Source organism: Phalangium opilio, unplaced genomic scaffold (genome assembly GCF_054372755.1).
Source record: "Phalangium opilio isolate 3A_F unplaced genomic scaffold, DU_Popi_V2 ptg000352l_1, whole genome shotgun sequence".
NCBI lineage: Eukaryota > Metazoa > Arthropoda > Arachnida > Opiliones > Phalangiidae > Phalangium > Phalangium opilio.
The window spans coordinates 8603165-8622003 of NW_028324228.1; the positions used below are offsets into that span (position 1 = coordinate 8603165).

Genomic DNA, 18839 nt, shown 5'->3' on the forward strand with positions numbered 1-18839 from the left:
ATCTATGACCTCACAACACCGCTCCCGGATGGGCTCGAACCACCAACCTTTCGGTTAACAGCCGACGGCGTTAACAATGCGCAACGGAAGCCCAAAGATTAAATGTTCGTCAGGTATTGTGGAAAAACTTTGGATTTTTACGTTACATGTGAGATCTCGCAACACCGCTCCCGGGTGGGCTCGAACCACCAACCTTTCGGTTAACAGCCGAACGCGCTAACCTTCGAGCCAAGGAAGCTCAGAAATGAAATGGTCGTCAGGTATTGTGGAAAAACTCTGACTTTTTACGTCACATCCGAGACTTCAAAGCACCGCTCCCGGATGGGCTCGAACCACAAACCTTTTGAATAACAGCTGAACGCGCTAACCATTGCGCCACGGAAGCCCAAAAATTAAATGGTCGTCGGGTATTGTGGAAACACTTTGGCTTTTTACGTTACATGTGAGAGCTCACAACACCGCTCCCGGGTGGGCTCGAACCACCAACCTTTCTGTTAACAGCCGAACGCGCTAACCATTGCGCCACAGAAGCCCAAAGACTAAATGTTCGTCAGGTATTTTTAAAAAACTCTGAATTTTACGTTACATCTAAGACCTCACAACACCGCTCCCGGATGCGCTCGAACCACCAACCTTTCGGTTAACAGCCGACGGCGTTAACCATTGCGCAACGGAAGCCCAAAGATTAAATGCTCGTCAGGTATTGTGGAAAAACTTTGGATTTTTACGTTACATATGAGATTTCACAACACGGCTCCTGGGTGGGCTCGAACCACCAACCTTTCGGTTAACAGCCGAACGCGCTAACCATTGCGCCACGGAAGCCCAAAGATTAAATGTTCATCAGGTATTGTGGAAAAACCTTGGCTTTTTACGTTACATTTGAGACTTCACAACACGGCTCCTGGGTGGGCTCGAACCACCAACCTTTCGGTTAACAGCCGAACGCGCTAACCATTGCGCCACGGAAGCCCAAAGATTAAATGTTCGTCAGGTATTGTGGAAAAACCTTGGCTTTTTACGTTACATTTGAGACTTCACAACACGGCTCCTGGGTGAGCTCGAACCACCAACCTTTCGGTTAAAAGCCGACGGCGTTAACCATTGCGCAACGGAAGCCCAAAGATAAAATGTTCGTCAGGTATTGTGGAAAAACTTTGGCATTTGACATTACGTTTGAGATTTCACAACACCGCTCCCGGATGGGCTCGAACCTTAAACCTTTTGAATAACAGCTGAACGCTCTAACCATTGCGCCACGGAAGCCCAAAAATTAAATGTTCGTCAGTTATTTTTAAAAAACTCTGAATTTTACGTTACATCTAAGACCTCACAACACCGCTCACGGATGGGCTCGAACCACCAACCTTTCGGTTAACAGCCGAACGCGCTAACCATTGCGCCACGGAAGCCCAAAAATTAAATGGTCGTCGGGTATTGTGGAAACACTTTGGCTTTTTACGTTACATGTGAGAGCTCACAACACCGCTCCCGGGTGGGCTCGAACCACCAACCTTTCGGTTAACAGCTGAACGCGCTAACCATTGCGCCACGGAAGCCCAAAGATTAAATGTTCGTCAGGTATTGTGGAAAAACCTTGGCTTTTTACGTTACATTTGAGACTTCACAACACGGCTCCTGGGTGGGCTCGAACCACCAACCTTTCGGTTAACAGCCGAACGCGCTAACCATTGCGCCACGGAAGCCCAAAGATTAAATGTTCGTCAGGTATTGTGGAAAAACTTTGACTTTTTACGTCACATCTGAGACTTCACAACACCGCTCCCGGATGGGCTCGAACCACAAACCTTTTGAATAACAGCTGAACGCTCTAACCATTGCGCCACGGAAGCCCAAAAATTAAATGTTCGTCAGTTATTTTTAAAAAACTCTGAATTTTACGTTACATCTAAGACCTCACAACACCGCTCACGGATGGGCTCGAACCACCAACCTTTCGGTTAACAGCCGAACGCGCTAACCATTGCGCCACGGAAGCCCAAAAATTAAATGGTCGTCGGGTATTGTGGAAACACTTTGGCTTTTTAAGTTACATGTGAGAGCTCACAACACCGCTCCCGGGTGGGCTCGAACCTCCAACCTTTCGGTTAACAGCTGAACGCGCTAACCATTGCGCCACGGAAGCCCAAAGATTAAATGTTCGTCAGGTATTGTGGAAAAACCTTGGCTTTTTACGTTACATTTGAGACTTCACAACACGGCTCCTGGGTGGGCTCGAACCACCAACCTTTCGGTTAACAGCCGAACGCGCTAACCATTGCGCCACGGAAGCCCAAAGATTAAATGTTCGTCAGGTATTGTGGAAAAACCTTGGCTTTTTACGTTACATTTGAGACTTCACAACACGGCTCCTGGGTGAGCTCGAACCACCAACCTTTCGGTTAACAGCCGACGGCGTTAACCATTGCGCAACGGAAGCCCAAAGATAAAATGTTCGTCAGGTATTGTGGAAAAACTTTGGATTTTTACGTTACATATGAGATTTCACAACACCGCTCCCGGGTGGGCTCGAACCACCAACCTTTCGGTTAACAGCCGAACGCGCTAACCATTGCGCCACGGAAGCCCAAAGATTAAATGTTCGTCAGGTATTGTGGAAAAACTTTGGCATTTGACATTACGTTTGAGATCTCACAACACCGCTCCCGGGTGGGCTCGAACCACCAACCTTTCGGTTAACAGCTGAACGCGCTAACCATTGCGCCACGGAAGCTCAAAAATTAAACGGTCGTCAGGTATTGTGGAAAAACTTAGGCTCTTTACGTTACATTTGAGACTTCACAACACGGCAGCCGGGTGGGCTCGAACCATCAACCTTTTGGTTAACATCCGAACGCGCTAACCTTCGAGCCAAGGAAGCTCAGAAATGATATGGTCGTCAGGTATTGTGGAAAAACTCTGACTTTTTACGTCACATCCGAGACTTCAAAACATCGCTCCCGGATGGGCTCGAACCACAAACCTTTTGAATAACAGCTGAACGCGCTAACCATTGCGCCACGGAAGCCCAAAAATTAAATTTTCGTCAGATATTTTTAAAAAACTCTGAATTATACGTTACATCTACGACCTTACAACACCGCTCCCGGATGGGCTCGAACCACCAACCTTTCGGTTAACAGCCGACGGCGTTAACCATTGCGCAACGGAAGCCCAAAGATTAAATGCTCGTCAGGTATTGTGGAAAAACTTTGGATTTTTACGTTACATGTGAGATCTCACAACACCGCTCCCGGGTGGGCTCGAACCACCAACCTTTCGGTTAACAGCCGAACGCGCTAACCATTGCGCCACGGAAGCCCAAAGATTAAATGTTCGTCGGGTATTGTGGAAACACTTTGGATTTTTACGTTACATGTGAGATCTCACAACACCGCTCCCGGGTGGGCTCGAACCACCAACCTTTCGGTTAACAGCCGAACGCGCTAACCATTGCGCCACGGAAGCCCAAAGATTAAATGTTCGTCGGGTATTGTGGAAACACTTTGGCTTTTTACGTTACATGTGAGAGCTCACAACATCGCTCCCGGGTGGGCTCGAAACACCAACCTTTCGGTTAACAGCCGAACCTGCTAACCATTGCGCCACGGAAGCCCAAAGATTAAATGTTCGTCAGGTATTGTGGAAAAACCTTGGCTTTTTACGTTACATTTGAGACTTCACAACACGGCTCCTGGGTGGGCTCGAACCACCAACCTTTCGGTTAAAGGGTATGAGAAGCTTCGTTTGAAAAACCTCTGATTTATATAGCAAAAGATAGAATTAATTACTGTGAATTCAAAAATATCAAGCGTTTAATTCTCCGATTTCTAGTTATTTGGCAATATGCGTTTGAAAATGCTTCATATGAAATTATTTAAAATCCACTTTTTAAAAGTTTTTAAGAAAGGCTACGTTTTCTTGTTTCTGACGTCACGCACGCGAGATGGTGCCACTCTCTCCGCTATCAAAGCATAGACAGAGCACGAGACGGGTAGCGCTCGCGCTCGCTCGAATAGGTTTGCCCGTGTGATGTCATAAACCAACCGAACAAGCTGACAAGACAAAATGATTTATATATCGAAGCTGAGTTTTCGTGATTTTCCAATGGATTTTAAAAATAGAAACTTTGGTTCAATTATATTAAAAACTTTATATTTTGAAAGTAGAGACTTGAAAGTGTAATATAATACCACTTTCGTGCTAAAATATGATATGAAATTGTAAATTCCCATACCCTTTAACAGCCGAACGCGCTAACCATTGCGCCACGGAAGCCCAAAAATTAAATGGTCGTCGGGTATTGTGGAAACACTTTGGCTTTTTACGTTACATGTGAGACTTCAAAACACCACTCCCGGATGGGCTCGAACCACAAACCTTTTGAATAACAGCTGAACGCGCTAACCATTGCGCCACGGAAGCCCAAAAATTAAATGTTCGTCAGATATTTTTAAAAAACTCTGAATTTTACGTTACATCTAAGACCTCACAACACCCCTCCCGGATGGGCTCGAACCACCAACCTTTCGGTTAACAGCCGACGGCGTTAACCATTGCGCAACGGAAGCCCGAAGATTAAATGCTCGTCAGGTATTGTGGAAAAACTTTGGATTTTTACGTTACATGTGAGATCTCACAACACCGCTCCCGGGTGGGCTCGAACCACCAACCTTTCGGTTAACAGCCGAACGCGCTAACCATTGCGCCACGGAAGCCCAAAGATTAAATGTTCGTCAGGTATTGTGGAAAAACTTTGACTTTTTACGTCACATCTGAGACTTCACAACACCGCTCCCGGATGGGCTCGAACCACAAACCTTTTGAATAACAGCTGAACGCTCTAACCATTGCGCCACGGAAGCCCAAAAATTAAATGTTCGTCAGTTATTTTTAAAAAACTCTGAATTTTACGTTACATCTAACACCTCACAACACCGCTCACGGATGGGCTCGAACCACCAACCTTTCGGTTAACAGCCGAACGCGCTAACCATTGCGCCACGGAAGCCCAAAAATTAAATAGTCGTCGGGTATTGTGGAAACACTTTGGCTTTTTACGTTACATGTGAGAGCTCACAACACGGCTCCTGGGTGGGCTCGAACCACCAACCTTTCGGTTAACAGCCGAACGCGCTAACCATTGCGCCACGGAAGCCCAAAGATTAAATGTTCGTCAGGTATTGTGGAAAAACCTTGGCTTTTTACGTTACATTTGAGATTTCACAACACGGCTCCTGGGTGGGCTCGAACCACCAACCTTTCGGTTAACAGCCGAACGCGCTAACCATTGCGCCACGGAAGCCCAAAGATTAAATGTTCGTCAGGTATTGTGGAAAAACCTTGGCTTTATACGTTACATTTGAGACTTCACAACACCGCTCCCGGGTGGGCTCGAACCACCAACCTTTCTGTTAACAGCCGAACGCGCTAACCATTGCGCCACAGAAGCCCAAAGATTAAATGTTCGTCAGGTATTTTTAAAAAACTCTGAATTTTACGTTACATCTAAGACCTCACAACACCGCTCCCGGATGGGCTCGAACCACCAACCTTTCGGTTAACAGCCGAACGCGCTAACCATTGCACCACGGAAGCTAAAAATTAAATGTTCGTCAGTTACTTTTAAAAAACTCTGAATTTTACGTTACATCTAAGACCTCACAACACCGCTCCCGGATGGGCTCGAACCACCAACCTTTCGGTTAACAGCCGACGGCGTTAACCATTGCGCAACGGAAGCCCAAAGATAAAATGTTCGTCAGGTATTGTGGAAAAACTTTGGATTTTTACGTTACATGTGAGATTTCACAACACCGCTCCCGGGTGGGCTCGAACCACCAACCTTTCGGTTAACAGCCTAACGCGCTAACCATTGCGCCACGGAAGCCCAAAGAGTAAATGTTCGTCAGGTATTGTGGAAAAACTTTGGCATTTGACATTACGTTTGAGATCTCACAACACCGCTCCCGGGTGGGCTCGAACCACCAACCTTTCGGTTAACAGCCGAACGCGCTAACCATTGCTCCAAGGAAGCTCAAAAATTAAACGGTCGTCTGGTATTGTGGAAAAACTTTGGCTTTTTACGTTACATTTGAGACTTCACAACACGGCAGCCGGGTGGGGTCGAACCACCAACCTTTTGGTTAACATCCGAACGCGCTAACCTTCGAGCCAAGGAAGCTCAGAAATGAAATGGTCGTCAGGTATTGTGGAAAAACTCTGACTTTTTACGTCACATCCGAGACTTCAAAACACCGCTCCCGGATGGGCTCGAACCACAAACCTTTTGAATAACAGCTGAACGCGCTAACCATTGCGCCACGGAAGCCCAAAAATTAAATGTTCGTCAGATATTTTTAAAAAACTCTGAATTTTACGTTACATCTAAGACCTCACAACACCGCTCCCGGATGGGCTCGAACCACCAACCTTTCGGTTAACAGCCGACGGCGTTAACCATTGCGCAACGGAAGCCCATAGATTAAATGCTCGTCAGGTATTGTGGAAAAACTTTGGATTTTTACGTTACATGTGAGATCTCACAACACCGCACCCGGGTGGGCTCGAACCACCAACCTTTCGGTTAACAGCCGAACGCGCTAACCATTGCGCCACGGAAGCCCAAAATTAAATGTTCGTCAGGTATTGTGGAAAAACTTTGACTTTTTACGTCACATCTGAGACCTCAAAACACCGCTCCCGGATGGGCTCGAACCACCAACCTTTCGGTTAACAGCCGAACGCGCTAACCATTGCGCCACGGAAGCTCAAAAATTAAATGGTCGTCAGGTATTGTGGAAAAACTTTGACTTTTTACGTCACATCTGAGACTTCACAACACCGCTCCCGGATGGGCTCGAACCACAAACCTTTTGAATAACAGCTAAACGCGCTAACCATTGCGCCACGAAAGCCCAAAAATTAAATGTTCGTCAGTTATTTTTAAAAAACTCTGAATTTTACGTTACATCTAAGACCTCACAACACCGCTCCCGGAAGGGCTCGAACCAACAACCTTTCGGTTAACAGCCGACGGCGTTAACCATTGCGCCACGGAAGCCCAAAGATTAAATGTTCGTCAGGTATTGTGGAAAAACTTTGGATTTTTACGTCACATCTGAGACTTTACAACACCGATCACGGATGGGCTCGAACCACCAACCTTTCGGTTAACAGCCGAACGCGCTAACCATTGCGCCACGGAAGCCCAAAAATTAAATAGTCGTCGGGTATTGTGGAAACACTTTGGCTTTTTACGTTACATGTGAGAGCTCAAAACACCGCTCCCGGGTGGGCTCGAACCACCAACCTTTCGGTTAACAGCCGAACGCGCTAACCATTGCGCCACGGAAGCCCAAAGATTAAATGTTCGTCAGGTATTGTGGAAAAACCTTGGCTTTTTACGTTACATTTGAGACTTCACAACACGGCTCCTGGGTGGGCTCGAACCACCAACCTTTCGGTTAACAGCCGAACGCGCTAACCATTGCGCCACGGAAGCCCAAAGATTAAATGTTCGTCAGGTATTGTGGAAAAACCTTGGCTTTTTACGTTACATTTGAGATTTCACAACACGGCTCCTGGGTGGGCTCGAACCACCAACCTTTCGGTTAACAGCCGAACGCGCTAACCATTGCGCCACGGAAGCCCAAAGATTAAATGTTCGTCAGGTATTGTGGAAAAACCCTGGCTTTTTACGTTACATTTGAGACTTCACAACACCGCTCCCGGGTGGGCTCGAACCACCAACCTTTCTGTTAACAGCCGAACGCGCTAACCATTGCGCCACAGAAGCCCAAAGATTAAATGTTCGTCAGGTATTTTTAAAAAACTCTGAATTTTACGTTACATCTAAGACCTCACAACACCGCTCCCGGATGGGCTCGAACCACCAACCTTTCGGTTAACAGCCGAACGCGCTAACCATTGCGCCACGGAAGCTAAAAATTAAATGTTCGTCAGTTACTTTTAAAAAACTCTGAATTTTACGTTACATCTAAGACCTCACAACACCGCTCCCGGATGGGCTCGAACCACCAACCTTTCGGTTAACAGCCGACGGCGTTAACCATTGCGCAACGGAAGCCCAAAGATAAAATGTTCGTCAGGTATTGTGGAAAAACTTTGGATTTTTACGTTACATGTGAGATTTCACAACACCGCTCCCGGGTGGGCTCGAACCACCAACCTTTCGGTTAACAGCCTAACGCGCTAACCATTGCGCCACGGAAGCCCAAAGAGTAAATGTTCGTCAGGTATTGTGGAAAAACTTTGGCATTTGACATTACGTTTGAGATCTCACAACACCGCTCCCGGGTGGGCTCGAACCACCAACCTTTCGGTTAACAGCCGAACGCGCTAACCATTGCTCCAAGGAAGCTCAAAAATTAAACGGTCGTCAGGTATTGTGGAAAAACTTTGGCTTTTTACGTTACATTTGAGACTTCACAACACGACAGCCGGGTGGGGTCGAACCACCAACCTTTTGGTTAACATCCGAACGCGCTAACCTTCGAGCCAAGGAAGCTCAGAAATGAAATGGTCGTCAGGTATTGTGGAAAAACTCGTGACTTTTTACGTCACATCCGAGACTTCAAAACACCGCTCCCGGATGGGCTCGAACCACAAACCTTTTGAATAACAGCTGAATGCGCTAACCATTGCGCCACGGAAACCCAAAAATTAAATGTTCGTCAGGTATTGTGGAAAAACTTTGACTTTTTACGTCACATCTGAGACCTCACAACACCGCTCCCGGATGGGCTCGAACCACGAACCTTTCGGTTAACAGCCGAACGCGCTAACCATTGCGCCACGGAAGCTCAAAGATTAAATGTTCGTCAGGTATTGTGGAAAAACTTTGGCATTTGACATTACGTTTGAGATCTCACAACACCGCTCCCGGGTGGGCTCGAACCACCAACCTTTCGGTTAACAGCCGAACGCGCTAACCATTGCGCCACAGAAGCTCAAAAATTAAACGGTCGTCAGGTATTGTGGAAAAACTTTGGCTTTTTACGTTACATTTGAGACTTCACAACACGGCAGCCGGGTGGGCTCGAATCATCAACCTTTTGGTTAACATCCGAACGCGCTAACCATCGAGCCAAGGAAGCTCAGAAATGAAATGGTCGTCAGGTATTGTGGAAAAACTCTGACTTTTTACGTCACATCCGAGACTTCAAAACACCGCTCCCGGATGGGCTCGAACCACAAACCTTTTGAATAACAGCTGAACGCGCTAACCATTGCGCCACGGAAGCCCAAAAATTAAATGTTCGTCAGATATTTTTAAAAAACTCTGAATTTTACGTTACATCTAAGACCTCACAACACCGCTCCCGGATGGGCTCGAACCACCAACCTTTCGGTTAACAGCCGACGGCGTTAACCATTGCGCAACGGAAGCCCAAAGATTAAATGCTCGTCAGGTATTGTGGAAAAACTTTGGATTTTTACGTTACATGTGAGATCTCACAACACCGCACCCGGGTGGGCTCGAACCACCAACCTTTCGGTTAACAGCCGAACGCGCTAACCATTGCGCCACGGAAGCCCAAAATTAAATGTTCGTCAGGTATTGTGGAAAAACTTTGACTTTTTACGTCACATCTGAGACCTCACAACACCGCTCCCGGATGGGCTCGAACCACCAACCTTTCGGTTAACAGCCGAACGCGCTAACCATTGCGCCACGGAAGCTCAAAAATTAAATGGTCGTCAGGTATTGTGGAAAAACTTTGACTTTTTACGTCACATCTGAGACTTCACAACACCGCTCCCGGATGGGCTCGAACCACAAACCTTTTGAATAACAGCTAAACGCGCTAACCATTGCGCCACGAAAGCCCAAAAATTAAATGTTCGTCAGTTATTTTTAAAAAACTCTGAATTTTACGTTACATCTAAGACCTCACAACACCGCTCCCGGAAGGGCTCGAACCAACGACCTTTCGGTTAACAGCCGACGGCGTTAACCATTGCGCCACGGAAGCCCAAAGATTAAATGTTCGTCAGGTATTGTGGAAAAACTTTGGATTTTTACGTCACATCTGAGACTTCACAACACCACTCCCGGATGGGCTCGAACCACAAACCTTTTGAATAACAGCTGAACGCTCTAACCATTGCGCCACGAAAGCCCAAAAATTAAATGTTCGTCAGTTATTTTTAAAAACCTCTGAATTTTACGTTACATCTAAGACCTCACAACACCGCTCCTGAATGGGCTCGAACCACCAACCTTTCGGTTAACAGCCGACGGCGTTAACCATTGCGCAACGGAAGCCCAAAGATTAAATGTTCGTCAGGTATTGTGGAAAAACTTTGGATTTTTACGTTACATGTGAGATCTCAAAACACCGCTCCCGGGTGGGCTCGAACCACCAACCTTTCGGTTAACAGCCGAACGCGCTAACCATTGCGCCACGGAAGCCCAAAATTAAATGTTCGTCAGGTATTGTGGAAAAACTTTGACTTTTTACGTCACATCTGAGACCTCACAACACCGCTCCCGGATGGGCTCGAACCACCAACCTTTCGGTTAACAGCCGAACGCGCTAACCATTGCGCCACGGAAGCTCAAAAATTAAATGGTCGTCAGGTATTGTGGAAAAACTTTGACTTTTTACGTCACATCTGAGACTTCACAACACCGCTCCCGGATGGGCTCGAACCACAAACCTTTTGAATAACAGCTAAACGCGCTAACCATTGCGCCACGAAAGCCCAAAAATTAAATGTTCGTCAGTTATTTTTAAAAAACTCTGAATTTTACGTTACATCTAAGACCTCACAACACCGCTCCCGAATGGGCTCGAACCACCAACCTTTCGGTTAACAGCCGATCGCGCTAACCATTGCGCCACGGAAGCTCAAAAATTAAATAGTCGTCAGGTATTGTAGAAAAACTTTGACTTTTTACCGAATTTAGCTTAAATACTTATAAAATACTCATTAAAAGTAATTTCATCTCGATTGATCAATAAATAAAAATGTACCTCGATTATTAGTACCAATTTCAAAATCGACGTTTCTAGACCAGAAAAGCCCATTTTGAGTTTTTTTCACTATTTTCAAATATAACCAATGAAACCACTATTTTTGTACTTTTTGCTTTAATTCAAGCAAATGTAACGATATTCATTCAAAAAACTGTTCAAATTCAATTTTCAATAAGAAATCGTTGTCACGGATTTTGTATCTTGAAGAGAAAAAACATGCGATTTTTTCGGTACACTTTTTAATGCATTTTTTTCTAGACAAGTTTTTGACCGAATTCAGCTTAATTACCTATAAAATACTCATTAAAAGTGATTTCATCTCGATTGATCAATAAATAAAAATGTACCTCGATTTTTAATAACATTTTCAAAATCGACGTTTCTCGACCAGAGAAGCTCATTTTGAGAATTTTTTCACTATTTTCAAATATAATCACTGAAACCATTATTTTTGTAGTTTTTGCTTTAATCCAAGCAAATGTAACGTTATTCATTCAAAAAACTGTTCCAATTCAATTTTCAATAAGAAATCGTTGTCACGGATTTTGTATCTTGAAGAAAAAAACATGCGATTTTTTCGACACTTTTTAATGCATTATTTTCTGGACATATTTATGACCCAATTCAGCTTATTTAACTATAAAATACTCATTAAAAGTGATTTCATCTCGATTGATCAATAAATAAAAATGTACCTCGATTTTTAATAACATTTTCAAAATCGACGTTTCTCGACCAGAGAAGCACATTTTGAGAATTTTTTCACTATTTTCAAATATAATCACTGAAACCATTATTTTTGTACTTTTTGCTTTAATCCAAGCAAATATAACGACATTTATTCAAAAAACTGTTATAATTCAATTTTCAATAAGAAATCGTGTTCACGGATTTTGAATCTTGAAGAAAAAAAACATGCGATTTTTTCGGTACACTTTTTAATGCATTTTTTTCTGGACAAATTTTTGACCGAATTCAGCTTAATTACTTATAAAATACTCATTAAAAGTGATTTCATCTCGATTGATCAATAAATAAAAATGTACCTCGATTTTTAATAACATTTTCAAAATCGACGTTTCTCGACCAGAGAAGCACATTTTGAGAATTTTTTCACTATTTTCAAATATAATCACTGAAACCATAGTTTTTGTACTTTTTGTTTTAATTCATGCAAATGTAACGATATTCATTCAAAAAACTGTTCAAATTCATTTTCAATAAGAAATCGTTGTCACGGATTTTGTATCTTGAAGAAAAAAAACATGCGATTTTTTCGGTACACTTTTGAATGCATTTTTTTCTGGACAAATTTTTGACCGAATTTAGCTTAAATTCTTATAAAATACTCATTAAAAGTGATTTCATCTCGATTGATCAATAAATAAAAGTGTACCTCGATTATTAGTACCATTTTCAAAATCGACGTTTCTCGACCAGAAAAGCACATTTTGAGGTTTTTTTTCACTATTTTCAAATATAACCAATGAAACCATTATTTTTGTACTTTTTGCTTTAATTCAAGCAAATGTAACGATATTCATTCAAAAAACTGTTCAAATTCAATTTTCAATAAGAAATCGTTGTCACGGAGTTTGTATCTTGAAGACAAAAAACATGCGATTTTTTCGGTACACTTTTGAATGCATTTTTTTCTGGACAAATTTTTGACCGAATTATGCTTATTTACCTATAGCATTCTCATTAAAAGTGATTTCATCTCGATTGATCAATAAATAAAAATGTACCTCGATTTTTAATAACATTTTCAAAATCGACGTTTCTCGACCAGAGAACCACATTTTGAGAGTTTTTTCACTATTTTCAAATATAATCACTGAAACCATTATTTTTTTACTTTTTGCTTTAATTCAAGCAAATGTAACGATATTCATTCAAAAAACTGTTCAAATTCAATTTTCAATAAGAAATCGTTGTCACGGATTTTGTATCTTGAAGAAAAAAAACATGCGATTTTTTCGGTACACTTTTTAATGCATTTTCTTCTGGACAAATTTTTGACCGAATTCAGCTTAATTACGTATAAAATACTCATTAAAAGTGATTTCATCTCTATTGATCATAAATAAAAATGTACCTCGATTATTAGTACCATTTTCAAAATCGACGTTTCTCGACCAGAAAAGCACATTTTTAGTTTTTTTTTCACTATTTTCAGATATAACCAATGAAACCATTATTTTTGTACTTTTTGCTTTAATTCATGCAAATTTAACGATATTCATTCAAAAAACTGTTAAAGTTCAATTTTCAATAAGAAATCGTTGTCACGGATTTTGTATCTTGAAGAAAAAACATGCGATTTTTTCGGTACACTTTTTAATGCATTTTTTTCTGGACAAAGTTTTGACCGAATTCAGCTTAATTACCTTTAAAATACTCATTAAAAGTGATTTCATCTCCATTGATCAATAAATAAAAATGTACCTCGATTTATAATAACATTTTCAAAATCGACGTTTCTCGACCAGAAAAGCACATTTTGAGTTTTTTTTTCACTATTTTCAAATTTAACCAATGAAACCATTATTTTTGTACTTTTTGCTTTAATTCAAGCAAATGTAACGATATTCATTCAAAAAACTGTTCAAATTCAATTTTCAATAAGAAATCGTTGTCACGGATTTTGTATCTTGAAGAAAAAAAACATGCGATTTTTTCGGTACACTTTCTAATGCATTTTCTTCTGGACAAATTTTTGACCGAATTCAGCTTAATTACGTATAAAATACTCATTAAAAGTGATTTCATCTCTATTGATCATAAATAAAAATGTACCTCGATTATTAGTACCATTTTCAAAATCGACGTTTCTCGACCAGAAAAGCACATTTTGAGTTTTTTTTCACTATTTTCAAATATAACCAATGAAACCATTATTTTTGTACTTTTTGCTTTAATTCAAGCAAATGTAACGATATTCATTCAAAAAACTGTTCAAATTCAATTTTCAATAAGAAATCGTTGTCACGGATTTTGTATCTTGAAGAAAAAAAATATGCGATTTTTTCGGTACACTTTTTAATGCATTTTTTTCTGGACAAAGTTTTGACCGAATTCAGCTTAATTACCTTTAAAATACTCATTAAAAGTGATTTCATCTCGATTGATCAATAAATAAAAATGTACCTCGATTTTTAATAACATTTTCAAAATCGACGTTTCTCGACCAGAGAAGCACATTTTGAGAGTTTTTTCACTATTTTCAAATATAATCACTGAAACCATTATTTTTTTACTTTTTGCTTTAATTCAAGCAAATGTAACGATATTCATTCAAAAAACTGTTCAAATTCAATTTTCAATAAGAAATCGTTGTCACGGATTTTGTATCTTGAAGAAAAAAAACATGCGATTTTTTCGGTACACTTTTTAATGCATTTTTTTCTGGACAAATTTTTGACCGAATTCAGCTTAATTACTTATAAAATACTCATTAAAAGTGATTTCATCTCGATTGATCAAAAATAAAAATGTACCTCGATTATTAGTACCATTTTCAAAATCGACGTTTCTCGACCAGAAAAGCACATTTTGAGTTTTTTTTCACTATTTTCAAATATAACCAATGAAACCATAGTTTTTGTACTTTTTGTTTTAATTCATGCAAATGTAACGATATTCATTCAAAAAACTGTTCAAATTCAATTTTCAATAAGAAATCGTTGTCACGGATTTTGTATCTTGAAGAAAAAAAACATGCGATTTTTTCGGTACACTTTTGAATGCATTTTTTTCTGGACAAATTTTTGACCGAATTTAGCTTAAATACTTATAAAATACTCATTAAAAGTGATTTCATCTCGATTGATCAATAAATAAAAGTGTACCTCGATTATTAGTACCATTTTCAAAATCGACGTTTCTCGACCAGAAAAGCACATTTTGAGGTTTTTTTTCACTATTTTCAAATATAACCAATGAAACCATTATTTTTGTACTTTTTGCTTTAATTCAAGCAAATGTAACGATATTCATTCAAAAAACTGTTCAAATTCAATTTTCAATAAGAAATCGTTGTCACGGAGTTTGTATCTTGAAGACAAAAAACATGCGATTTTTTCGGTACACTTTTGAATGCATTTTTTTCTGGACAAATTTTTGACCGAATTATGCTTATTTACCTATAAAATTCTCATTAAAAGTGATTTCATCTCGATTGATCAATAAATAAAAATGTACCTCGATTTTTAATAACATTTTCAAAATCGACGTTTCTCGACCAGAGAACCACATTTTGAGAGTTTTTTCACTATTTTCAAATATAATCACTGAAACCATTATTTTTTTACTTTTTGCTTTAATTCAAGCAAATGTAACGATATTCATTCAAAAAACTGTTCAAATTCAATTTTCAATAAGAAATCGTTGTCACGGATTTTGTATCTTGAAGAAAAAAAACATGCGATTTTTTCGGTACACTTTTTAATGCATTTTCTTCTGGACAAATTTTTGACCGAATTCAGCTTAATTACGTATAAAATACTCATTAAAAGTGATTTCATCTCTATTGATCATAAATAAAAATGTACCTCGATTATTAGTACCATTTTCAAAATCGACGTTTCTCGACCAGAAAAGCACATTTTTAGTTTTTTTTTCACTATTTTCAGATATAACCAATGAAACCATTATTTTTGTACTTTTTGCTTTAATTCATGCAAATGTAACGATATTCATTCAAAAAACTGTTCAAATTCAATTTTCAATAAGAAATCGTTGTCACGGATTTTGTATCTTGAAGAAAAAACATGCGATTTTTTCGGTACACTTTTTAATGCATTTTTTTCTGGACAAAGTTTTGACCGAATTCAGCTTAATTACCTTTAAAATACTCATTAAAAGTGATTTCATCTCCATTGATCAATAAATAAAAATGTACCTCGATTTATAATAACATTTTCAAAATCGACGTTTCTCGACCAGAAAAGCACATTTTGAGTTTTTTTTTCACTATTTTCAAATATAACCAATGAAACCATTATTTTTGTACTTTTTGCTTTAATTCAAGCAAATGTAACGATATTCATTCAAAAAACTGTTCAAATTCAATTTTCAATAAGAAATCGTTGTCACGGATTTTGTATCTTGAAGAAAAAAAACATGCGATTTTTTCGGTACACTTTTTAATGCATTTTCTTCTGGACAAATTTTTGACCGAATTCAGCTTAATTACGTATAAAATACTCATTAAAAGTGATTTCATCTCTATTGATCATAAATAAAAATGTACCTCGATTATTAGTACCATTTTCAAAATCGACGTTTCTCGACCAGAAAAGCACATTTTGAGGTTTTTTTTCACTATTTTCAAATATAACCAATGAAACCATTATTTTTGTACTTTTTGCTTTAATTCAAGCAAATGTAACGATATTCATTCAAAAAACTGTTCAAATTCAATTTTCAATAAGAAATCGTTGTCACGGATTTTGTATCTTGAAGAAAAAAAATATGCGATTTTTTCGGTACACTTTTTAATGCATTTTTTTCTGGACAAAGTTTTGACCGAATTCAGCTTAATTACCTTTAAAATACTCATTAAAAGTGATTTCATCTCGATTGATCAATAAATAAAAATGTACCTCGATTTTTAATAACATTTTCAAAATCGACGTTTCTCGACCAGAGAAGCACATTTTGAGAGTTTTTTCACTATTTTCAAATATAATCACTGAAACCATTATTTTTTTACTTTTTGCTTTAATTCAAGCAAATGTAACGATATTCATTCAAAAAACTGTTCAAATTCAATTTTCAATAAGAAATCGTTGTCACGGATTTTGTATCTTGAAGAAAAAAACATGCGATTTTTTCGGTACACTTTTTAATGCATTTTCTTCTGGACAAATTTTTGACCGAATTTAGCTTAAATACTTATAATATACTCATTAAAAGTGATTTCATCTCGATTGATCAATAAATAAAAGTGTACCTCGATTATTAGTACCATTTTCAAAATCGACGTTTCTCGACCAGAAAAGCACATTTTGAGGTTTTTTTTCACTATTTTCAAATATAACCAATGAAACCATTATTTTTGTACTTTTTGCTTTAATTCAAGCAAATGTAACGATATTCATTCAAAAAACTGTTCAAATTCAATTTTCAATAAGAAATCGTTGTCACGGAGTTTGTATCTTGAAGACAAAAAACATGCGATTTTTTCGGTACACTTTTGAATGCATTTTTTTCTGGACAAATTTTTGACCGAATTATGCTTATTTACCTATAAAATTCTCATTAAAAGTGATTTCATCTCGATTGATCAATAAATAAAAATGTACCTCGATTTATAATAACATTTTCAAAATCGACGTTTCTCGACCAGAAAAGCACATTTTGAGTTTTTTTTTTCACTATTTTCAAATATAACCAATGAAACCATTATTTTTGTACTTTTTGCTTTAATTCAAGCAAATGTAACGATATTCATTCAAAAAACTGTTCAAATTCAATTTTCAATAAGAAATCGTTGTCACGGAGTTTGTATCTTGAAGACAAAAAACATGCGATTTTTTCGGTACACTTTTGAATGCATTTTTTTCTGGACAAATTTTTGACCGAATTATGCTTATTTACCTATAAAATTCTCATTAAAAGTGATTTCATCTCGATTGATCAATAAATAAAAATGTACCTCGATTTTTAATAACATTTTCAAAATCGACGTTTCTCGACCAGAGAACCACATTTTGAGAGTTTTTTCACTATTTTCAAATATAATCACTGAAACCATTATTTTTTTACTTTTTGCTTTAATTCAAGCAAATGTAACGATATTCATTCAAAAAACTGTTCAAATTCAATTTTCAATAAGAAATCGTTGTCACGGATTTTGTATCTTGAAGAAAAAAAACATGCGATTTTTTCGGTACACTTTTTAATGCATTTTCTTCTGGACAAATTTTTGACCGAATTCAGCTTAATTACGTATAAAATACTCATTAAAAGTGATTTCATCTCTATTGATCATAAATAAAAATGTACCTCGATTATTAGTACCATTTTCAAAATCGACGTTTCTCGACCAGAAAAGCACATTTTTAGTTTTTTTTTCACTATTTTCAGATATAACCAATGAAACCATTATTTTTGTACTTTTTGCTTTAATTCATGCAAATGTAACGATATTCATTCAAAAAACTGTTCAAATTCAATTTTCAATAAGAAATCGTTGTCACGGATTTTGTATCTTGAAGAAAAAACATGCGATTTTTTCGGTACACTTTTTAATGCATTTTTTTCTGGACAAAGTTTTGACCGAATTCAGCTTAATTACCTTTAAAATACTCATTAAAAGTGATTTCATCTCCATTGATCAATAAATAAAAATGTACCTCGATTTATAATAACATTTTCAAAATCGACGTTTCTCGACCAGAAAAGCACATTTTGAGTTTTTTTTTCACTATTTTCAAATATAACCAATGAAACCATTATTTTTGTACTTTTTGCTTTAATTCAAGCAAATGTAACGATATTCATTCAAAAAACTGTTCAAATTCAATTTTCAATAAGAAATCGTTGTCACGGATTTTGTATCTTGAAGAAAAAAAACATGCGATTTTTTCGGTACACTTTTTAATGCATTTTCTTCTGGACAAATTTTTGACCGAATTCAGCTTAATTACGTATAAAATACTCATTAAAAGTGATTTCATCTCTATTGATCATAAATAAAAATGTACCTCGATTATTAGTACCATTTTCAAAATCGACGTTTCTCGACCAGAAAAGCACATTTTGAGGTTTTTTTTCACTATTTTCAAATATAACCAATGAAACCATTATTTTTGTACTTTTTGCTTT

The 18839-nt window shown here is 38.4% G+C and overlaps 6 non-coding genes across 6 annotated transcripts; all 6 read right to left on the reverse strand.

Annotated features, from left to right (window-relative positions):
• Window positions 1-2514: 2514 nt before the first annotated feature.
• Window positions 2515-2587, reverse strand: TRNAN-GUU (transfer RNA asparagine (anticodon GUU)). The gene has a single exon. It is a non-coding gene; the product is annotated as a tRNA-Asn (tRNA).
• Window positions 2588-3248: 661 nt separating this feature from the next.
• TRNAN-GUU (transfer RNA asparagine (anticodon GUU)) lies at window positions 3249-3321 on the reverse strand. The gene has a single exon. It is a non-coding gene; the product is annotated as a tRNA-Asn (tRNA).
• A 74-nt stretch (window positions 3322-3395) lies between these two features.
• On the reverse strand, window positions 3396-3468 carry TRNAN-GUU (transfer RNA asparagine (anticodon GUU)). Its single transcript has one exon. It is a non-coding gene; the product is annotated as a tRNA-Asn (tRNA).
• Window positions 3469-4645: 1177 nt separating this feature from the next.
• TRNAN-GUU (transfer RNA asparagine (anticodon GUU)) lies at window positions 4646-4718 on the reverse strand. Its single transcript has one exon. It is a non-coding gene; the product is annotated as a tRNA-Asn (tRNA).
• A 2566-nt stretch (window positions 4719-7284) lies between these two features.
• TRNAN-GUU (transfer RNA asparagine (anticodon GUU)) lies at window positions 7285-7357 on the reverse strand. Its single transcript has one exon. It is a non-coding gene; the product is annotated as a tRNA-Asn (tRNA).
• Window positions 7358-10365: 3008 nt separating this feature from the next.
• Window positions 10366-10438, reverse strand: TRNAN-GUU (transfer RNA asparagine (anticodon GUU)). Its single transcript has one exon. It is a non-coding gene; the product is annotated as a tRNA-Asn (tRNA).
• Window positions 10439-18839: the final 8401 nt, after the last annotated feature.